Raw genomic sequence first — 24,208 nt, forward strand, 5'->3', positions numbered from 1 at the left:
CCATGCTCCAAAAAGTCACTTGCAAGTAGACGAAATAGAATTGCATAAAATAACGTAAGTAAAATATTTCACAAAAGAAGCAATATTTCAATGTGCTTCAAAGATTGTGGCATAATATGATTTATTACCTTTTTCTGAGCTGTATATTATGTCCCCAAAGGAAAACTTTCTCAACACCTCTTTTAAGATTAAGCTTTCAGCCTATTTATAACATTTCAGTCACTTTTATTGCAGCAACATGTATGTATTGGACTAAAAAAACAACCAATTATATTATCTACCAAGACTTTAATTTGTATTTGGATTTAATAATTTTAATAATTTATCTATTTATCTAAGTAAATACCTGGCATCCCTTTGACAATATGATATTGCCAAACAAATATAATTCAGTACAATGCATGGATTTCCCCCTACCCCTACTTCTTCTACAAATAAGAAAAGGTGTAATAATAATTTTTTAAAAGCCCTTGATATAATAATCTTTTATTTGTTACATACTTGAATAATACACTTTATACACATTCCATCACTGTTAACAGAAATAAATATACATTTGACTGTTTTTCAGCTCTAGTCAATACATTGTTAATGTCAACTATTGGAATTACTAACCACTACTAAAATTTGAGTCATCAAAAGATAGATAGATAGATAGATAGATAGATAGATAGATAGATAGATAGATAGATAGATAGATAGATAGATAGATAGATAGATATCTGCCGGTTAAAAAAACACCCACTGGACTGCTGCTGGTATATTTGATATTTCTGTTCATATATATGATATTAGAATTATATATTGTATCTATTTATTTGTATTTTGGATATGAGTCTGTGATAGATATTGTTTCTGTCGTACAATTTGCTTCAGGCTGCATGTCACAAACATGTGGATATTAATGACTGACTCAGCACTGGCAGATTTAGTCCCCTCCCCCCTTATCATTGAACCCGTAGCTACGGCCCTGCTGTGATGAACTCACTGTTTACATTAGTAGTCATCAATAAGCTTTTGGACTGAGATGTTCTCAACATTATCTTCTTATAAAATGCTGCACAAAAACAGAGAGACTTTGCAGAGCAGGAGTGAAGGAAGGCCGTAAGACACAATACTGTAATGACAAGATACTTCAATTTTTTTTTACCAAGTTTCTAAAAAAAAAGTTTTTTCAGGCAAATTGGGATTTTTGATATCAAACTTTAAAATAAAATTAAACTGAAAACTTAGCTGTGGAATGTAACTAAGTATAATTACTCACGTATTGTGCTTAAGGATGATATCGAAATACAAATATTTTACTTGAGTATGTCCAGTTTATGCTATTATTAATTTCCCACGCTAAATTTCATTAATATAAATGACTACTTTGCAGATATTGATAGAAAATTCAAATAAAATTATAAATTATGATGAATAAACATAGATTACACTAGATACCCAGATGAAATCAGCTCCACGTCTACCAACTGCATTGTTAAAATGATGCTTTCACATAAATTCATCAATAATAAGAATCTAATAATATCATATCTAAAATGGGTCATTCTACATAACGAGTATTTTTTCTTTTCAAGCAGTACATTTTGAACATCAACGTGTACTTTTACTTAATCCATTGAAACCTGGATTGAGATCACTTTTCTTATGCTGCATTCAGACAGCTTCACAAGTATTCAAATCTTCCAAATCTGTGCAAAGTGGTTTGCTTTCTTTTGAAAACATTGGGGAAGAAGGCAATGAGCAACTTGGCAAGAAATTCTGCAGTTTGCAAGAAATTAGTAGGTTTTGAATGATTTTTTTAAAGCTAGAGAAAAATGTCCCACAAAAACTATGTTTGTAATCTAAAAAAGAAAAATGAAATAAGATCAACTTGTCCGATTTTACAGCGCAGGCAGTGATACAGCCTGTGCAGACATAGAAAGACTTTGGCATTTCTACCACTTCAGATGCCTGAAGAACTTCAGGCTGCCCCTAAAGGTGCTAAAGTGCTGATGTGAGAGGACCAAGAATCCTCTGTGATATAGACACCTAGCTATCTGAAGATATCCTCCTCTGCAGTTTTCATAACATTCACAGAGGTTATTCTACCTGTTCGCCAGGTGAGTCAGGCCCACCTTCACTGTGTAATAACCAAACCAGATGATAGTGGTGAAGTCAGACATGGTCACACCGTGTACGAGGAGTACAGCAGGGGGTCCAGGACACATCCTTGGGGGACTCCTGTGTAGATACTGAGGAGGTATGAGGAGTAGCTACCGACCTGAAGAAGATCCAGCTGCACAGGGTGGAGCAGAGGACCAGGTCTTCAAGCTGTGTGACGCGTCTGAAGGAGATCTTTTTAAACATGGATATGCAGCCCAAACAGTATTTTAAAGTGATAGTTTTAGTAGATTTTTGGAATGGTGCTGCATGAGATGCTTATGTCTGATCAGTGCATTACATACAGTAGCTGGCATGCTCCTGGTTTGCTGAAACAGCCGACAGCTCAGCATTATGACACCATGCTGTAAAGAGGGGCTGATATTAAGATGTGCTTTAGCCTACCCGAATAACACAATATTATTGTCCAAGGATGCTGTATTGAGAGTTTTCAATGTAAAATTTTCTTTTCAGTCAGATTGCATAACAGCTGCTAACAGCACTTTCTGACCCAAACAGCTGACGGGCAGCTGATAAAAAATGTAATGCCAAAGGAAAAGGCTGTGTGAAGGCGAGGTAAAGTGCTGGAAATACTCAAAATATAGTGTTCACCTAGACCAGCCCATTTTCATTCTAAACTCATCAAATGAGTCGGCTCGGATTTATTACCTCTATTAAAAACAATAAAATTGGGTCGCATTTTCAGTTCAGTTAGTTGACAAATTTAGATTATTTATACAAAATATGAATAAATGTATACATTGTGAATCATTACTTTAGGGTACACTACCCAGCAGTTTATAAAATGATTTAACTGAACTCCACTCTTAGCTATTAGTTATGAACACATGATGAAACACTAACTACAATGATAATTACAATCCAACATAATGATTTTGACACAGGCCTTTTTACCTAATGAGTGTATGTATTTTTTTAGTGCTTTCAGTATATTTTGATGCTAATATGTATGTACTTTTACTTGCAAGTGTTTGAATGTTGGACATTTTGTGATAATATGGAGTTTGTGTGTTTTTTCATCTGTTTTTGTTTGTGTTTTATCATATGTTTTGGCTGTTTTCTGCTGCTCTGTTAGTGTGTGCTGTCAGAAGCACGGCGTGGCTTCCTGCTGCTGCAGCTCTGCATGCACACCTGTAGCTCATGTTATACTCATCAAGTGCAGCTTAAAAACCTTGTTTCTGCTCTCATAGTGATACTGTTGACTCATCTCTGGTGTTGTTTTTAGTTAACATTCTTCCAGTGGGATTCTCAAGTGTTTTTTGGTTCATGACAAATTCACTGGCATCTCCATTTTCAGTGCCTATCTCCTCCAAACTTCGGCGACTCCACTTCATCTGCAGCCCCTCACCACCAGCCTCAGCCTCACTTCAGTCTGCCTGCCTCATCCACCTGCAAAAACTCTGCAATAAACTCATTTCCCCCCCTTCCCCCTTTTCTTGTGGTCTTGCTCTTGGGTCCATGGTAAACCCATTACACTTTTACTTGTAACAAGAGTATTTCTACACTCTAGTATTGCTGATTGAATTAATTAATGAGTGAATATTTTATTTTTGTGTCTGGACATTTACATGACCAGTCCGTCATGGGATCAATCAGACACATTAACTAATAACAAACCAAATGTTGACCCACCATTATTGTAGATTTTAGTGACATAAAATATTTCAAAAGTTTCTCCCAACAGTTAATGCTTTATAGGCTTTTTTAATAAGTGATTCGACATATCCCTGTTCTATAGTTTGATAAAAGCAGGTTATAGTTTCATTAATAATTTTTAAAAATTATTTTTTAAATTTAATTTAACTTTATATGTGTGCATATATATATATATATACACACACACACACACACACACACACACACACACACACACACACACACACACAACTTTGTATTGCTGTCTTTACTTTATTTTTATTTATGAATATTTTTTTTGTCAAAAAACCAAACACAATAGAGGAGTATAGATGTAATACTGGTTAAAAACACTTTCAATTGTACTGAAAGTGTACTATTATAACTTTATGTCATCAACAGCAAAAGAAAAACTCTCTGAATGTCTGAATGTATGCAATTCTCTGAACATTTAAAATCAAAAAAAGAAATAGAATTTCAGATTTCACAGTTGAAATGTAAGACACATATAGTATCATGTGAAACTGCATTTCACAAGCAATAAACTCATGAACAGCTCTTGTGAGTTTATCGCATGAATACCATTTCACATGCAAAAAAAAAAAAAAGCAGCATATGTTTTTAATTCTTCATTGGTAAAAACACGAATTTCACTTGTGATTTCTAATGTTTAAAATAGAATCAAACAGAGAAAAGTCATTTTAAAAATAAAATACAGGGGAAATTGTGAGGAGTGTAAATGGCAATGAACAAAAACAGAGTTCAGCAGAGTAGAAAACTGAGAAAATGGAACAGAGTAGAGTACAGTCAAGTGGGGGAAGAGAGAAGCACTGTCAAGGATAAGATGGGAAATAAGGACATAGTATTCCCAGCCTCAGTGCCACACTACGTCTCTGCCTTTTGAAGTCTTCAGGAGAGGAACTGGAGAAAGATGAGTGACAGAGACCTTCCTCCTCTGAAATAAACACTGAAGAATAAACAGGAAAGAGTTCTCGTTAAGATTAAAGATGGGCAAGCACCTGCCTGATTCACATAATCAATCTTTTTATTTTTTTTTTAATTTTATTAATGTTGTCTTGTTTGTATTTACATTTGCCATAGTGGTGACTGATTTTTTAAAGGAATGTGGAATTATTGTTTTCAGAAGTGTTGCATATTATTTATTATTATTATCCTCTTAACTTTCACACATGCAGTATATGGTCAGAAGTATGAGGACACCCTTTTGTCCACATACTGACATTTTGATTGTGTTTCATAGTCTGTTGCTATTTTTGATTCCTCCAATATTTTTCTCTCTTCATACAATTTATAATTGCCTTGTGTTTTGTTTTATGAAATGTCTCTTTGTCATTTTAAAGGCAATGTAAATCATTTCTATAAACTGACAAATTTCTCAGTCAGGTTTCCCAGTTTGGATGAACTTGATTGACCTCAACTCCTTGCAAGACCCTTAGGTTTCCATAACAGATTTTTTTGCAAAACTTAAGTGATATCTTCTTAATGTCGATAAAACGCAATGGCAGGATGACCATGTTTCCACTGAGGAATGTTCTGCAACTTCTCCTCTGGTGATAGCAATCCAAGAAGCATGTTGATGGAGGTTCAAAACATTAGCAGCTTTATTTCTATTGCAGGCACCTCACTAGCCGTCATTATTACCAATCAAAGGCCACGTAGGCGTGTTATGGAGCCATAATGTAAAGGCGAGCCTCTTCTTTGTGGGAGCGGCCACATATGAGGGGTTTGTGGGAGGTGATAGTCCACGATTTCACAGAGGAATTGTGGATTCAAAACTTCAGGATGATCTGCTCAACTTTTGAAGAGTTATGTGATGCAGTAACACCTCTTGTAGCTCCTGCAGCATCAAGAGGGAGCTAGTTCCTACTGACAAGCACATAGCCATAGCATCATGTGACCTAGAAAAGGCCAAAAAGTGTTTCCATTGCAGTTTTGCAAAATATGCAACGTTTTCTCACTCCAAAGTTATCACGTGGTCATGGTCAGTCAGTGACGGTCACTTCCATGTTAACCAATGGCGTTTTAAGTGTTCTCGCCATATTAGCATAATGTATGAGCATGAATGTGTTTATAGGAGACCCATCCATCCGAGAGATGGATGGGTTGCACAAACAACCAACTTTCATGTGTGTCTAGTGTCTGTGTCTAGCTTCCTGTGTTTGTGTGTGTGTGTGTGTGCGTGTGTGCGTGTGTGTGTGTGTGTTTTCTCCTCCTTACCATGTGCCTCTCTTGCCTAAACCTAATCGTCTGTGACTTTGGTGTCTAATCCCAATCATCGTGACAGTCCATGCTGTTGTATGAACATAAGGATCATGCTGCATCATTCACCCACGTGCATTTGTTGATCACCATATCGGCATCCCAGAACGTCATAAGTTGACATAGAAGGTCACTTACCAACTGTCACCATGTAACAAGTTTGGAGTGAGAACATGCTGAAATACACCTTTTTGGAATCACCTGAAATACCACCTCATGCAAGTGTAAAAACTTTTTTTCAAAACTGATGTGTTCCTATTACTTCATATTCGCGATTTCAATTCTGCACAATTTGAGGTTCGATGGAAACCCGCCTCCTGTTGTTGAATCAGATGAAGTCCGTGCAATAGGTTCTAAAATCTGGTGGAAAAACCTGAAACCAGAAGAGTAGAGAGTGTTATAGCAGCAAATTAGTCGTACCCATGGTTTTGGAATTGAATGCTCAGCCATTACAAATGGGTGTAACATCGGTTTGTCCACATACCTTAGGGCATCCAGTTTATGTAACAGATTAGCTAAATGATATTTATAAAAGTGAAGTACAAGTCTTGACAGTCATAATTGTACTGACTCACATGCAAACTGCAGTATTTACAGTCCTGTATTATCCCTCTGTATAGCCTTCTCTAATTCTCTCTTTGTGTGTGTGTGTGTGTGTGTGTGTGTGTGTGTGTGTGTGTGTGTACATGTTCCTCGGCCCCGAAGTTCGCCGACTTCGATGGAAAGCCTGCTCTGATTACAGTTTGGGATGGAGTGAAAGACTGTGCTTATGAAAGTAGAGCCTGAGTGCTGAAGAGGAAAATCACAGATGATGTGTCTGAAAGCCGCCACACTGACAAGCCTTGTAATTTGTCACCCAGTGAAACCTCATTTCCCTCATCAACAACACCGCTGTCACCAGTTCAAACACTGAAGGAAGAAACCATGACAGATTTTTTTCCCCTCACACAGCTTTTTGTCTGCATTTCAGATCATATTGTCATGTTTGGGAAGTTTATATTCAATAAATATTTGGTAGCTACTAGAACTACATATTTGGTGTTTTATTGATAATAGTTTGTTAAAGGACAATCAGTCAGCAACACAAATTTATATGCACTATGTAAAGATCGTATTGATTATAAATAGATAATTATAAATATAGTTTTTTCTCCTAGCTTTTATCATTTTTTTACAGACACTTACTAGCTTTTTAAAAACTTTTTTTCCTAAATTTTCTCTCTAAATCTTATCTTCTTGCAATTTGTGGAACATTTCTTACCAAATTGCTCAGTGCCTTTTCCCGGAACCAAGACCACGACACAGATCACAAGAAGCAGATTTAAGACAATATTTTTAGTGACACAGTGATGAAAAAGCAAGGGGGGAGGGGTGATGAGGTGTCCCAGGCTCCAACAGGGGCAAGTGTTCAAAGTCTCTTTGATTGGGCGTCAACCACGTGGAATGGTGGACCCACGAAACCTCGCTATCGGCTCACAACCCAGAGTGTGTCAAAATGAAGAGGAACTCACGGCAGGAACAGGTGATTGTCAGTCAAGAGCACAGGCAGGCAGGCAGGCAATGTAGCAGGCACAAGCACAGTACAGGCTGGAGCAACAGGCAGGCAACAGGCAAGCAGACAGTGACACAGGTACACAGGAGAAGCCAGGACATGCTGTTTGACATAACAACCTGGCGATGACTGGATGGAACACCAGAGTCTTTATAGGACAGGTCTTGATTGTGGTAATGAGTTGCACCTGGCACTGCCTGCAACAGAAAAGCCACGCCCACACACACACAGAACACAGAGGAGGGGAGAGAAACATGAGGATGAGACAGACAGGGATCAACAGACAACACACAGAGGAGAAGGAGGGGCTGCCATGATGTGAATCAAGACACTTTTGATTGGTGTCTGAAAGCAGCACGAATAAAGTGATGTTGCTCCAGGTTTTAAAAGGTTTAATCAGCACTGAAAGAGGAAAAAATATTTTAAAACATCAGAATACAAAATCGCAAAAAAAGTGGACAAAATAATGATGCACAGTTGGATGAAAAATACTGAAAAAGAGATTTTTCAATTTGATGTTTTGGCTCATGATGATGGTAATCCTGCAGCAGGGTGAGCAAACAACAAAAAAGATGTACTTGGCAGTTCCAGCTTTGACTCTTACTACAACACAAAATAATTTATCACAGAAATGTAAAAAAAAAAAAAAAAATACATTGTGTTTCTATTTGAAAATACATGTTGATGGGTGATGATCTTTTTTGGCTTCTTGGCTTGCACCGACCATGTGACCATCAACAGCAGAAGTGCTGTTGATGGTCACAAGTATTCAAACATTTGGACCCACAGCAAATTTGTTATAATTCTTTAAAAAATATAGGGGAAAAGGCAATGAGCAGCTTGGTGAGAAATGTTGAAAGCTTTAAAATATTAAAATTATATTTGATTTTTAAAAACTAAGGGAAGAATGTTCATAAATCTGTATTTACAACTATCATAATTTGGCATAATTTGGTATAATTTGGCAACAAAAAAAAAACTGCAATACTTTGCTGTATCGATTTTTTCTCCCCCACCCTAAATAACCAGGATCTTTCATATTAATTTCCTGAACACCATAAATGTACATTTCCAAAATTCTGTCGTATGTGTAAAATAAGAGCAGTGGGAGGGGGACTTTGACCGGGTCGACCTCCCACAGTCCTCTGCTTCCTCAGAAACTCTGAATGATGTCTGTCAGGTCCTTCAGCATCATCTCAGCCCTGACTGGGACATTTCAGCAGACAGTCACAGTCACAGGCAAGGGCTGTGGCTGCTGTCTGTCCCATCCAGTGGCAGGGGAAGGGAGCTGCCTCCCCTGGGTGCACCCTCGTGCACCACACAGACCATATGGCCTGGCCTGGCCCTTCTAGATGGGCAAGCTGGTCCATGGACCACCTGAGGCAGCAGGAGCTCTCATAATCACTGGAGACAAGGGCCACTTGACACCAGGCTGACAGATGGTGCTCCAGCACTGCTGCCCTGTACTGCTGCTGTGTGTGTGTGTGTGTGTGTGTCTGTGTGTGTTCAGATTGAGAGGCACAATAAGGGCGATGATGTGTCAGGGGTGGTTAAACATGATGGTGGCAGCCCGTCTTTCTTTGTCTCTAGGGCGGCCGTAGCCCCGGGCCATGACTGCAGGCAAATTTCATCACATATAAAGAGCAGGGCCCTAAACAACAGATAAGCACAACAACTTGCTGTGTCCTGCCAAAGTATAATGTCAAATTTTGCTTTTGCCAGTTTTGGAAGTATTGTTTCAATCAAAATTTGGAAAACTCACACAGAAACGTATTTTCTCACCTGTTATTTGAGTGTTGACAATAATAAAGCCTCAGTGTATCCTCATGGAATGGTTCGTGTGATATCCTAAGAATTAGGGACCCCACAGATGATGTAATTTTCCTAACATTAAGTTATTGAATTAACATAAAGTTAAGGAGGTTATAGGTTCAGGCAAAAAACAAAGTTACTGTAGTTAGGTTTAGGAAAAAACAAAGTACCTTAAAATGACTCCAAGTTCACTCAAAGTTGACAGATGGTAAAATCTGTGATTTCACTTAAGCTTTCCAAAATAAGTAGGTTATGCACAAATGATTCGCTCATGGTAATACAGCCTATGTATGATTTTGCGTGTATTTCTTTTCATAAACACCCTTTATTAAGAACACTTTTGGATTAAATAATAGGTTTCCATCCATAGGTGTGTTTTACATAAACAGACCTTGATGGAAACATCAAAAATTTGAGAAAATCTCAAGATATCGCAAAAAAAAAACAAAAATGTCTGAAATATAAATAATTTTTTTTTTCTCATTTCAAATGTAATTATTTAATGTAATTTTTCTCCTCTACATTTCCTTAACAGAATGCGTACTTTTACACCACTACATGTCCTCTTAGCACCTTTGTTACTTACTAGAAAATGAGGAAAGAAGTAAGGAGGAAGGAAGGAAGGGTTTATTTATGTAGCACCTTGAACAGACATCGGTCACAAAGTGCTGTAGAGACGGATTAAAATTAAATGCAAAGCATTTTAAAAAAGCACAGCTTTCATGTAAAGCATGAAACACTGTATGCTAACCAAAAGCCTGAATAGGAAGTGTTTTTAACTGCTTTATAAAAGGACGAGGATCTAAGAGGTCAGCTTGTAGTATGGGGAAACAGAAGGTTAACTATATATTGTGGGGCCTAATTATGTTGGGCTTTATAAGATAAGATAGGAACAAGATTTTAAAATGGATTCTTGAATTAATGGGAAGCCAGTGCAAAGAGGTTAAAGTTGGAGAAATATGAGACTATCTGTTGGTTTTAGTTTGGAAACGAGCAACGGCATTTTGGATGGTTTATAAGCGGTGTAATGAGGATTTGTTGCAGCTGGAGAAAAGAGAAAGTTAAGAGATAAAAGCATATTAGCAAAAGGACCTCTTTATTTTCTACATTATTTTCATTGTATACTTTTTGCATCCTTACTTTTTCATTGCCAGCATTTACTTGCACTTTCTCACAAAACTTTAGAACGTTTAAGATAAAACAATACTAAGTCCTTTTTGGTAAGATATCTATACTTCTTCTCAAGTGTGGCTTTCAGGTACTTCATCCGCTACTGTATGTAAATCAGTCACACTCCAATCGCTTGAATACACACAGATAGCTTCCATATTCACCTTGTTGTCAGGTGTCATATTGCAACAAATTCATTTTACCATTTTAGAAAAAACATATCACATCTTGACTAGATTTGATCATGAAAATTAAAAGTTCACTTAACCTTGATATTATTTCCTCGGGGGAATTTTGCCTGAATGTTAAACAACTTTGGGAGCCCTCACATCACTGCTTTCTTGGGGTCATATGTCGACAGAGAAGTAAGTGAAAACAGAATTTCCTGGTCATGTGATGGGATAAATTATTTGTCATAAGTAAAAGTTTCTTTTTCACAACTAAACAGTAAAACTTTTTTTTTTGTATGACTGCTTTTTTACTAAATCTGATATAAAGTAATTGTTGCCATATGGCAATAGCAAGAAATAAAGGGATATGACATTATGGAAATTTATCAATGAATGACGTGTACAGAGAACCTGCTTTTAAAGGACGTATGGTAAGAAAAGGTCAGTTTTAATGCATTTCCACTCAGCAGGAGTGTAGCTGAACTCCTGTTGGCTGTGTGGGAGTTGAGGAACCGAGTCTCTACTTCTGTCAAACTGATCCAGAAATAAATCAAGTGTACAACCACATACTGAATACAACAACACAGTGTGATACTTCCTTTGACCAAAAATGTACACGTTTTAAAAAGTTATCATTGTTGAACAATAGAGAGGCCAATTTGAAAACAGACAGGCTGAAACACTTAGAAGACACCAACATCTCATCAGGCCTTGCAGATCTCACCTGAGATTTAGTTTGAATCCAAATTCAGGTTTCCCATTAGACAAGACTCATCCAAATGGTTCATGCTTGCCGCTTGCTCCTCCATGCATATAGCCATGATGACACAATGGGCAGCGGTAGCAGTGGCATTGTGGGTAACGTTGGGTCAGTTTTTACTATTACTGTTTGTTACTACTTGGTGCAGTAACAAGGTCTTATTTGCCGCTTATTTTGACAAACCGGGCCGAGTGACATTAAAAATGGCTCCAAAAAGAAAATTTCAGAGTGGTTCTGAAGAACGGCAGAAAAGAAAATTGAAGATGGAAATAAAGAACACAAGAAAAAGGTTTTTAAATGTGATTGTTCGTTGAATCTGATTGAATGAATCAATTTGCGGTCATTTTTCTCGTGCACATTGTAGAGTTATTCTAATTATAGTATAATGATAATGCTTTCATGTGGTATCCTACAGACATCATCAATGGTCCCAAAGTGTTATTAGACTCAGAGAGCAGCTCCTTTTGGCTCCGCAGCAAGGGGTAATCAGAGCTCTCTTATGGTGAAATTTAAGAGAAATGTGAAAAGTTTGAGCAAAAACTGATTTTTTATTAAAGAATGAACTATGAACAGACTCTAAGGCTACTTCCCACAGGCAGATCAAAACCAGAATGTCTCATATTTTGAGATATGGTTTATTCAATCCACTTTATTTTAGGATGCTTTTTTTTTTCAAAAGCTCCCATGTATTTTATTTAGCTCTCAGTATACTTGAAATGAGAAAAGAATGACTACAGTGTTTAACATCTGTGCATAATGAGAATGCTAGTTTCTTTCATCTTTTTGGTGTATATACTCATTTAAACATCACATTAGCAGTATTCATTTTTAATTAATGTGTCGAAGCAGCAAAACCTGAAATAACATGAGTTGGATTGTAAGCATAATTTATTGCTTGTTAATCAGCTATTAACGTTTTCTTGCAACATTTAATTTGTGTTTATTATTTTGAAACCTAACATATTTAATGTCCAAATTGCCTCAAATAGTTTTAGGCTGTGCAATTGTTTTTTAGCTGTTAAATTGTATTTTTGTAGATCATATTTGGATATAATGGACATATTTGGACAATAAGATAATTTGCATATTTAGATAAAATTGCATTTGTTGTGCAGTTAATATATAGACTTTGAAGAAACATGTATCCTCCAGCCTACATTTAAACAGTTATAATAATCTATTATTTATTTTAGGGGCATTATTGAAATATTTTGGACCGGCCTCCGCTGCACCAGGACCATTTACCCCGTCAGGTGGACGTGACTGCTGCTTAAGGAGCATAGTCAGAAACTTCAGGGGCATCTACCTTTTTAAATTGTTTTTTACTATACCTGTAAATAGTTTTCAAATGTTGTTAATTCACGTGTGTGTGTGCGCGCACGTGCGTGTGTGCACGTGTGTGTTTTCATCCAGTTATGAGTAGTGTGTATCATTTAGTGGTTGTGCTGTGAATGTTTTGGGGCCACAAACAAAATCTTGGTTTGGGCCACCAAAGTTCTAGGGCTGGGCCTGGGTCCCAGTGTTTCCATATGGCACTCCACTGTATTTTCTCTAATATTTTTGTTTGTATACATGATTTGTTCTTATTTTGCTAGTACCCATTGATTTTTGGAATTCACCCACGTTTTCTTATTTTTGGTTTTCTCTTAAGTAAGAGAAAATTTTACAAGTAGGTTTTATATTTGATGCATGCATTAATATCATATAATTAATAATAATTTAGCTGATGTTTTAGATTAATTATAATGATTGGATTATTAAATTCCAGGGCTTAAGAAATACCACTATACTTGGTCCATTGATCCCAAATATTGTAATTTCATTTACTGTGCGTCCCTCTGCTGACCAGTGCTGTAATGTAACTAAGTACAGTTACTCAAGTACTGTACTTAAGTACAAATTTGAGGAACTTTTACTTTGGTAGTAGTAGTAGTATTTTTATCTCATGCCAATTTATGCTTCTACTCCACTACACTTCAGAGGGAAATATTGTGAGTTTTACTTACTTATTTTTTAGATAACTGCTTTATAAATTAAGATTTTTGCAGACAAACCAAAAATATGAAAATATACAAGTGCGGCTAAAACATTTAGTTGATGCATTAGAAAATTAATCAGCAACTATTTCTCTCGTTTAAGTCATTTTTCATGCAAAAAACATTTCATGGTTCCAGCTTCTCAAATATGTACTGTAAGATGAGGACTAGCTGCTTTTTCTTTGAATTATTTTTAATATTTTGATTCATTAAATTTAATTTCAAATGGGGGCTGAAAGGAAATGATTTATAACAAAGATAATTATTCCATATGACAAAAAGCAAGCTGCTGTTAAAGTATCAGTGAGCATGTGACTTTACTGCTGTTGCAATCACACTAAATCTAACATTATGCCTGATTGAGTGAATGAGGCTGGATGCCAAAAATAGACTTCCTGAGCATGAGAGGAGTCCACAGCAGTGTGTCTGATCTCCAAAGTGATGACTGAGCCCAAAACATTGAACTGCATTATACTGAATGGTGTTAGTATTTCATCCACCTCCATTTATATACATGAGGGAAAAAAGAAAATAGAAGCACCTCTTGATTTAATGCAATCCACTGCGACAGCAGCACTAACTACAGCCTCCCAAATCACAGAGCCTTTTTGAACTTCTTTCTGACACTGTCAACTACAACAGAATATTATAAACTTCACAAAGTTATCATTTATTGCAGGGATGTTGATGTGTATCAAACTGTGTTAAATTGTTGAGGTTTTTCAACACAGCAAAATGCAAACCACTGAAACCCTGACACCCTCCTCTATCCATCCATATACACACAGGCTTGGATTGGCCAGATAGGCCAGTTCACCTTGTGGGCCTGGAGGGCTGCCGCCAAGAATTTAAAAAAAAATTGTAGGGAGAAAAACCCCAGAAAGATCTTCTGGCGGCCACCCTCTTTATACTGGGATAGTCTATCTGATTAGGGGTTACATGGCCCCAAAAATGTTAGTAGTCTACCTGTGATGTGTTCAAAAACTACATCAAAAGAACATAACATAACACAATTGCACTCAATTTACAGAACTTAAGACAAATCAGGTCATCGCTGACAATAAGTGCAGCCAAAATGTTTTTGCATGGTATGAATTTTTCCCACTTTTGACAATGCCTTATACAGGGAAAAACATATTTTATTTAATAAATAAATTAATTTTGTTTCAGTATTATACAGTATATAATGTATATAATTTTGAAAAGGCATTTCTGTTTATTAATATGAAATATAATAACGAAAGATACAAAGAAGAAAGAGGTGTCCCATCATCAGTTGACTTTTCAGATTTGTCTTAATGCATCTTTGTCTTTATGTTTTCACAATGTTAAACAACCGTTCTCGGCTGGATCAAAAAGGACATTTAATACTGCATCTCAGTGTTAACAATGACCTCAGTTTGTCAATGCCCAATGTTGTGTTTACGTGTCTAGACATCGCCTCTATTGGTCAGATGTCTTAGAATCAATATTTCATCACTGTAACAACCAAACAGTCATAAGCCTGACAGGTTGGATAATTACTCACCGCAGCTAAACTGAGGAGTAAACACACGGTGATATCCTCCATGTAGTGAGGCTGCAAAGAAGTCTGTTGTTCAGAGAGATGCTCACTTTTTAGTCTGATGGGTGGCATCATGGCATAAAATGGACTCCAATCTGTTTTGCTCATCAGATTAGAAGAGATTTACTCAGCCAGTAAATGGGGAGGATGGATGATATAGAGAGTGTGTTTCAGCAGGTTGGGGGTTGGGGTGTGTTGTTGGGGGGATGAGGCTGTGTTTGTTCTCTGGTGCCACAGCCTATCAAAGCTTTTCTCGGCTCAGATTGCCTGTCTGAGCCTCATGCATGGTGGTCAGGTTAAAAGACTGGCCATAGCACCCTCCTCTTAGCCTGGAATCCACAGACAAGTCAGAGCTGGCCCAGCAAGGGTTCTGCCAACTCCAGATGAGTGTACGACTTTGCAGCAAACAACATACTTTCATATAAAATGCCTTAACAACTGCAAAAATGGCTTGAAAATGTTTATGATAAAAATATGGAGTATCATGAAACTATATATTACTCGGCTTGTGGTACTCATAGCTCCAAAAATTATAGACAGCAGTGCGGGAGTCCAGTATTTGCTTCCTGTCTTAATGTTGTTGTTGTTGTTTTTTTAATGTGCTCTTTTTGACTAGAGCTAACCATCCATGACCTCGTTGTTTTATCTTAAACATGTGCTTTTGTTGACGTCCTGCCATTGGTTGCCATGTGCTTTTGTTGACGTCCCGCCTTTTTAGTTGCCATGCACTTTTATTGACATCCTGATGTTGGCTGCCACATGCTTTTGTTGCCTAAACATAACTAAGTGCCTTTGTAGCCTAATCCTGCCATGTGCTTTTGCTGACATCCTGGCGTTGGTAGCGGCTGCCTGGAATGGCATGCGCAGAAGGATACCTAGAGTGTAAAATGTAGACGCTGAAGTCCACTCATAAAACAGCAACATGTGACAGAAAGAGAACATGTCGGCCAGCTAAGGGAAGCAATGCCTTCTTCTGCAAGGTGACACGGTTGGGTGGTGTAGTTTGGTTGAAAGAAAATAGTTCCTACATGAAACTTTTTACAAGGAGGTCTTGAAAAACTGAGTTATGCTCAGGGATGCTGTAACCATGATGTCAACAAATGCACATAGTGGGATGAAGCAGCAAGGTCTTTATGTTTACAAAATAGCACATGGTAACCAACACAGAGTCAGTTGCTTGTGGGACCCATCCGCCTCCCCACTAGTTCAGCCTATAAGCACACTGATATTATCTTGTTACCGGCAGCATTATTAAGTGACGCTGTCCATCAGCTTTTCATGCGCACGCAATTGGTTCCACCCGGCTACTTTCTCATGTGACGCCACCTGTGTGCGCTGCATGTGGACACGCCCAGTGCCACTGGTTCTGTCCAGTCATGTTCGGGTTGGATGCAGTATGTGGCTTTTGGCAACAGGCTCGTACGCAGAAAGCACAGACAGAGCGGAGCCATGTGACGAGTTCGTAGTCAAAACAGGCTGGCCCGTTAGCAACTGTGGCCTTGGTGCCTCTCTGTCTTTCTTTCCCTTTCTACACCCTACCTGTCTGCCTTTTCCTGCTAAGTCCATCCCAGCAACATACTTAAAATAACAGTAAGGTGTATTCGCAAATAGTCACTCTAAATACCAGAGCACACTCTAGCGCAAACTGGTCCCTGGATAACTTAAAGTAGTGCCATATGTAATGGAGTGAAAGTAATGATTTTTCCCTAAAAATCTACTCTGGGTAGATAAGCATACATGTAACAGAGTAAATGTAATTTGTTCCTACCCACCTCTGAAGTTGGCTGTTTCAGTTGGTGAACACCAGTTTGAAGCTTGAACCTTTTGTAATGAGTCTTAGATTACAAACCAAATAACCTTAAAAAAGCAGGTAACTCTATCCGTACCTGTGTGGAATCGCCTGGCGTCAGCCGGCCTGTACCACTTTACAACAGACACATAGATGAGATTCCAACCATGCTTCCCCATTCACTGAGTGAATCAGTGCTGTCCTACCAAAACACGGAGGTATTCTAATAAATAAGAAAAATCCCCTGTTAGAAAGTGAGGTTTGCTCCTCAGAGCCTATCAGTTCAGTCTGACAGTCTGGGCGTCTCCCTGGTTCCATGACAATGACCAGTGGTGGAAATTAACCATGTACAAGTACTCAAGTGCTGTACTCAAGGACTAATATAAAGTACTTGAGTTTTACTTGAATATTTTCCTTTTATGTTACTTTATACTTCAACTTTTATTGTTATGTATATATTATGTGTACCTTTTTTCAAAGGTACTTTGCAGATTCTGATTTTTAACACAAAATATTATCAACAAATAAAATATGAGGGCTGTATCTGATCCCAGCTGATTCTGAGTTAGAGGTGGGGTACACCTTCACAGCTCAGCAGTCAATCACAGAACTGACACACAGTGACAAACAAGTTGAGAGAGGGTGATCAGACAAAGGTCAGAGGCTTTTAAAAAACACCTCCATACAAGTTTAATAAAGACAACATTTCAATCCTGCTGGGATCTCCTTATGAAGCTAGTCAGGGCTCCATGCTGCCTCTCACATACTTATTTTTGGAGTTCTGTGGTGATTTATGGACACATTATTAAATGTATAGATACTTGCAGGTATCCCTCAACTATGAAATAACCAGAAAAAACACAAAAAGCTGTGCCTATTGTAGTTTTCTTTTTCTTTTTTAAATAATTATTATTATTTCACATCATTCCGTCTCTCTTGTATATTTAACAACTTTGAAAGCAAGTTACATTTAATTTAAATATATACACGAAACTTAATCACAGTAAGTAGAACTGAATTAATACTGAATACTTCATGGTGTAAGTGGTGCAGTTTAAGAGTTCAGAAATTCAATAGAAAATATGTCAGTTTTTTTTTTAAACTAGTTCATCAAAATCAAAAAGTCAAATTCTAATTAAAAATTATATGAAGTTTAAAGATTATTTTTTTCAGTTTGGACACTGAAATTTACACTACGACATTCACGCTACTAAGGAGGAGCTACTGAGTAGAATCAATCAGACTCATGTCCGTGGAAATGTAGATATTGAAGTTTGTCTTGATTTAATTTTAAATGCTGTGATTTCTTGTCTGGTTTCTGTATTTCCACAAATGTTTAACGATCAGTTTCTACTTAATTTTAGATAGGATAGAGTTTTATCAGATCCAAATCCAGTATTGAGTCAGCATTTTAAATTCACAGCTAAAACTGACAATGCCCTCAGTTTTATAATATAGAAACTAAACTACTAATATAAGTACATCTGAAATCAGAAATTTGGTATAAATAGTCACACGCTTCTTTAGTATCACCATCGGGCCAAAATGTGATCAACTTAACCTTTAGAGCGTGGTTTAACATTACACACAATCAGTTCACTCTGCACAAAAATGCACTTTTCAAAATCAAACTGTAAATAATATTAAATATTAAATATTAATATGATTTTTTACTTTCATTGAGATTTTTTTTAACCAGTGTCAGTCCTAATCATATATATCAAATATTTGTTAATTTAATAAGACTTGTAACCCTTTAAATATCAGGTTTTGGTTATTAGACTAGCACATATACACAAAAATGAATTATTTTTGATATACTACATGCAAAACAGATTTTTAATTTTATTTTTATGATGATAGCGTGGGATATGTCAGTGATTAGCAGCAACATTGATTGTGACAGTGCACCTAGTGGAAATAGCATGTATTTTTTCCATATGCTAAAAAAAAAAGACAAATTGCATGGCAAAAGCCCAGAATGACACCCAGAAATATTACAATGCATGTTTTTATGCTTTGGTGGCTGTGGGATCAAAAATGCCACTTTGAGGGGGTTTCAGTGGAGCATTATTGCACTTAACAGTATGATTGCAACAATTTTGTGTATTTTAGACTTATTGTAGGAGCTGAGCCTGAAACATTAAACAAAAATACACAATCTTGCCAAAAGGTATGCCATATGCAAAAACACAAACCAAAATTATCAAAAAATGAAGAATGCAAAGCGTGTAAAATGTGTCAAAAAGTCCTTAAAGGTGAAGTTTATATTCAAGCACCCAGGCTGACAGCAGCAGTGCACATTAAGACAAAGCAAAAGTTAACTGTTCTATTTGAGTAAATGCACCTGAAATAAAGGTTTAACTTTAAAACCCCCATCCATCTGACCCGAGCTGTGTTTCCATCACAGTCATGCAGTTTAATACATAAGTGATGTGTAAAGAGTGAAATGGAGAGATCTGCCTGCCATCCATTAAAGTTTGCATTCCCGTACCCGCCAGTAAGACCTCATTACGAGTCTCCCGCTAAAAGGTTTTAACACCATGATAATGTTTATTCCAACTGCCACCTCACTCCAAAAATGATCCAAATATTTATATGTTCATTAATCCGGAATTTCCCCCTAATGCATCACTTATGATAACAGAGCAGGCAACTCCCAGGAAGTGTTGTGGTGTAAATGAGCGGTGGAGAGGATGAGAACAGTCATATTTGGAAATTTGGTGTCAAAGTTTGGTGTCACTCCCACTGTGATCTGAGGCTCGATGATTTCACAACTCCGACATCCACATGTGGGGAAAGAAACAAAATGACAGAGCTTGAACAAAATTAAGATTGACTCGTAAATCAGAGAAGTTAAGTACTCTGCTCAGGTTTGATTAAAGACATAACTTTAGATATAACTCACCCCAGGGTTTTACATTATTTTTCACATGCCATATTCATGGATAAACATAAGAACAATGGCTTTCATTTCTTTCTTTTTTTCTATCAAAACTGCTGTAACAAAAGATACAGTGGATAAGGATTTATAAAGAATCACAGGCTAATCATATTCACAAGACTTTATGAAACACAATTTATACAATTCATTTATGATGCATTTTAATTTGTAAATGCAGACTTTTTGTCATTTGTACATTTTAGTAACTTTTTATTTGTAATTAGTCTTGAAATTTTGATCAATTATGCAATCTTTGTTTTTATCTCTCTCTTTTTACATATGATTATAGTTACTTAACCCTCTGCAACCTGAGCAAATTAGCTTGATTTCTTTCAAAAACTTGGGAAAGAGTTACAAGCAAATTACCTAAAATTAAGCAAAAAAGAAAAAAAGATACAGATAAAATACTTAATGATAATACAGTTAATAAAATTAGTAGTAGTAGTACTAGTAGTAGCAGAAGAAGAAGTAATAGTTATAATAATATAGTTTTCTGGAATTTTTTCCATGTTTTTTTTTTATTATAATAAACTTTTAATATTTACTCTACCGTTCTCTCTTTAAAAAATATAAAATAATATTTTAGTCATTTTTTTGGCAATCTCTTGCCAAGTTGCTCATTGCCTTTTGAAAAGAAATTAAATAAATTTGCTCTTTTTTCAAAGGTTTAAATGTATGTGAAAGGCATCTGAGCACAGCACAAGAAAACTGGTGTCGTGCCAGGTTTCAGAGGGTTAATAAGATATCTCCATAAGACATTTTTGGCTTTTAACCTCTCCTGCACAATGTTTAAATTTTCTTTATTCTACTTTGTTTTCTATACATATACGGTATATGTGCAAATAAATAAACAAAACTGAGAATTGGTTAGTTGGTAACTGTCAACTAATCCTTGGTATGTAAGAGCCGCAGTCTGGAGTGTCATGTGCGAGCCATCTGTTGAAAGGAACCATCAGACCAGTGGCGGTGCTTCCAAAGAGGCAGGTGGCTGGAGCAACATCACCTGCTACTCTAAATGTTCACTGCGGCTCTCCACCATCACACCCAGTGATAGTGTGTGATTCCAGCTTCCCACTGTGCAAAGTCATGACCAGCACAGAAACCACCCCGTGTGGAACAATGGATTACTGTCTTGCAGTTGTATTCCTTCGTGAGCCAGTTGAATTGCTGTTACAGTTTACACCCATATCTGTCCAGACTCATGACAGTAGACAATGCTTCAAATATGGATAAGATATCGTAAGACTGCATTATCCCCTCCCACACAGGGGTAATTCACATGTTACAGCAGCTCCACTGTTTGAGGCAAGAGAAAAAAAGTGATTGAGAGCTTAAAAGGATTAAAATATTACAAATAAATACAAGTTAAATACAAGATAAAATAAAAAATAATAAAAAATGTATATACACCGTATACATCTTTTACTTTTAAGGATACTGTATGCATGGGGGTTTTAAGTGCGTCAATCACCAGCCAACATACCTGTCTTTGAGAGGCTGTACCAGGCTGAAAATTATTTTCAAAAGCTAACGAAAAATGTCAAGGTAAAAAAAAAAAAAAGAAAAAAGGAAAGGAAAGGAAAAATATTTTTACTGCTAATAATTGTAATCAAAATCATACAGAATTATTAGAATTTTAAGCACCTTTTTTGTATTTATTTATTTATTTATTTATTTATTTATTTTACACATTTTCAGGTGATAGTCTTGTACTTTTAATTTTATTTATTTTTTTATTTTTTTGTGTCATTTCTTTTTTGTTCCTCATTACTTTTTTTTTTTTTTTAACAGAAATCAAGCCAATTTGCTCAGGTTGCAAAGTGATGTTATAGAACATCTCTGCAGTGCCTTTAGACACAACGTGTTGCCTAACATTTAACTAAAACCACGTTCTTTCCCTAACATTAGCAAAAGTACTTTTGTTGCCTAACCACACTGAATCCCAGACTTTGCACCGGCACATCCACCCCAACTAACTCGCAGGACACTGATGCAGTACATAAATATGGCGCTTCCATCACTCAAAACACACTGTGTCTGTATATAATGATGGATGTTTGAGGCAGCATGTTTCTTCTCATCTATTACATGAACAATATCAAATCTTTAAATATTACAATGTTCATATTTCCCTGTTTGGTTACAAGTGATATTCAAGCAGATTAAAAATAACCATGCAGCTTTTGTCACATCTGTATTAATTCCAAAGAAGACAGCAGTGAATCTGCCAGGGCCATATTAAACTGTCCCCATGCTCTTCCCTAATAGCAGTATTACATCTTTCAGCGACAGCGAAAAGTGATACAGTGAAAACTGTAATTATAATGTCTAATTGGCATATTTTAATAGAATGAAGTAAATTACTAGAGCCTCATGAAATAATTGAAAAACAAAGCAATTATGGTCTACAGGCACCATTCAGTCTGATAATTGCAGTGCGGCTCAGTCTGACAGCAAACAGAATTAGACTGGGCGGAGTTGGAGGCTTCACTTCCTGTGTTTGCAGCCCTCACAGTCTGTCCCTTTTATCTGACAACCAACAACAGTAAAAAAGTGAGATTAAGTTACCTCCAAAACATGGCATTATGTTGACTGTGTAGTTTGTTGTCTTCATGAGGGATGGTCTTTTGGACTTTATACTATGATAAATAACTGTGGATGATGCCGTGAGGATAGCAAGATGTTGTTAATCTATTCCTTTATTTTCTACACTCAAGTCTGAACATTAAAGATCTCAACAAATAAATCTGATTGTGACCACGTGGTTTGATAGCATGGCGGTGAGAGGAATAAAAACCTTTTTGTCATTTGAGTGGGTTCAGCCTTTACAGCTATAGTGGTGGGTCTTCCATATCAGTTTTAATGCACCATGAGCATAACTGCCAAGGCACATTACAGCCCGTTCTCATTCTGAACTTGTCAAATAACGCCTTTCTGTCAGTGCTTTCGGCGTACAAGTGTGACGCAAAAAGACACTTTCTGCATCCACATGCAACACACACAGATGGCGTCAGATAAGAACGCAGTTAGTAAGAACTGGTAGCGTTATTATTATACGCTAGTGGATGGCCAGAAGATACCATGCACCTCGCACTTATGACACTTAAGAAGGCAGCCGGACAGAACTGGTGGAGTTGTTATTGTTGGTTTCAGTGTACAATCCTGATGCCAAAAGTCAAGTTTAGTCTCCACATGATACGCCCTTAAACGGCATTAGCTGAAAACCTAGTCTGTTCTCACTCCGAACTTGTCAAATAGTGCTGCTCTGTCATTGCTTTTGGCTTACAAGTATGATGCCAAAAGCCACCCTCTGCTTCCAATTGGAACACAGCTGGACGGAGTCAGATGAGAACGTGCTCACACAAAACCGGTGTTGTTGTTATTGTACACTGCCGGATGGCTGGATGGTACCGGGTGCGTCCACATGCAACATGCTCCGGCAGTGTCACCTGAGAAATGTGTGCATTAAACACTGAAGGACAGCATCAGGTAATGACACCACCAGTAACAATGTAATGAGGTGCTTAAGTGTGCTCATAGGGTGGGCAGGTGGGTAGGTTGGCAGGAGTTGGGAGTTTGCTTTGTGTGTGGATGTCTGGGGGTTTTTTTGTTTTTTTTACACTTTATCATGTGTCTCTTTTGTCTAAGCATAAACATCTATGACTTTGTTGCCTAATCCTAACATGATGGTGTTGTGTAAATATAAAGACAATGCTGCGTCATCCCACCATGTGTATTTACTGACATCCAGTAACGGCATCCTGGAGCATAAACAGCTGACACCGAAAGATAGAACCAATGCAATGTACATATATACTTGCAATACACCGGTGGGCAGCACCTTCCACAGCAGCATGATACGAGGACGGGCAGCATCACTTGACAAACGTGGCCGTATGGAACCTGTCGTGTTTGTATGATAAGCTTCAGGACAGCGTCAGGTTGAATTGATGCTGGAGACGACATAATATAAGGAGCACATGGGTGCTTACAGGGCAGGCAGGAGGGGCAATGCATGGTTCCAACAACCCCCCAGAATTTTATGCAGTAGTCCGGTGTCTACTTCCCATCTGAATGTGATGTTTCTTTTCTACACCTTACCATGTGCCTTTGTTTCAAAGGAAGTTGGAAAAAAATGTTTATGTTCTGCACTCCCTTTGATTGGAATAAGTTACCATTAAAAACACGGTCATCATTTCACCGATTTAAAAATGGTTTATTTTCTGATGTTAAAACAGATGGCTCATGTTTCCAGTAATGCCAGTACTGTCTAATTCTTCTTTGTTTACACTGATCCTTATTATTATTCTGTGTCTAGTCTTGGATTGTA

At 37.1% G+C, this 24,208-nt stretch overlaps 1 long non-coding RNA gene across 2 annotated transcripts; it reads right to left on the reverse strand.

Annotated features, from left to right (window-relative positions):
* Positions 1 to 4,054: 4,054 nt before the first annotated feature.
* Positions 4,055 to 15,159, reverse strand: LOC121944012 (uncharacterized). Of its 2 annotated transcripts, XR_006105889.2 has the most exons (3): positions 7,593 to 15,159; positions 6,344 to 6,454; positions 4,055 to 4,768 (listed from the first exon to the last, which is right to left on the reverse strand). It is a non-coding gene; the product is annotated as an uncharacterized LOC121944012 (long non-coding RNA). The 2 variants fall into 2 exon arrangements; XR_015776505.1 differs by having other exon boundaries at positions 4,055 to 6,454.
* Positions 15,160 to 24,208: the final 9,049 nt, after the last annotated feature.

This window comes from Plectropomus leopardus, chromosome 4 (genome assembly GCF_026936395.1).
Source record: "Plectropomus leopardus strain MGB_pleo_1.0 chromosome 4, ASM2693639v1, whole genome shotgun sequence".
NCBI classification, from domain to species: domain Eukaryota; kingdom Metazoa; phylum Chordata; class Actinopteri; order Perciformes; family Serranidae; genus Plectropomus; species Plectropomus leopardus.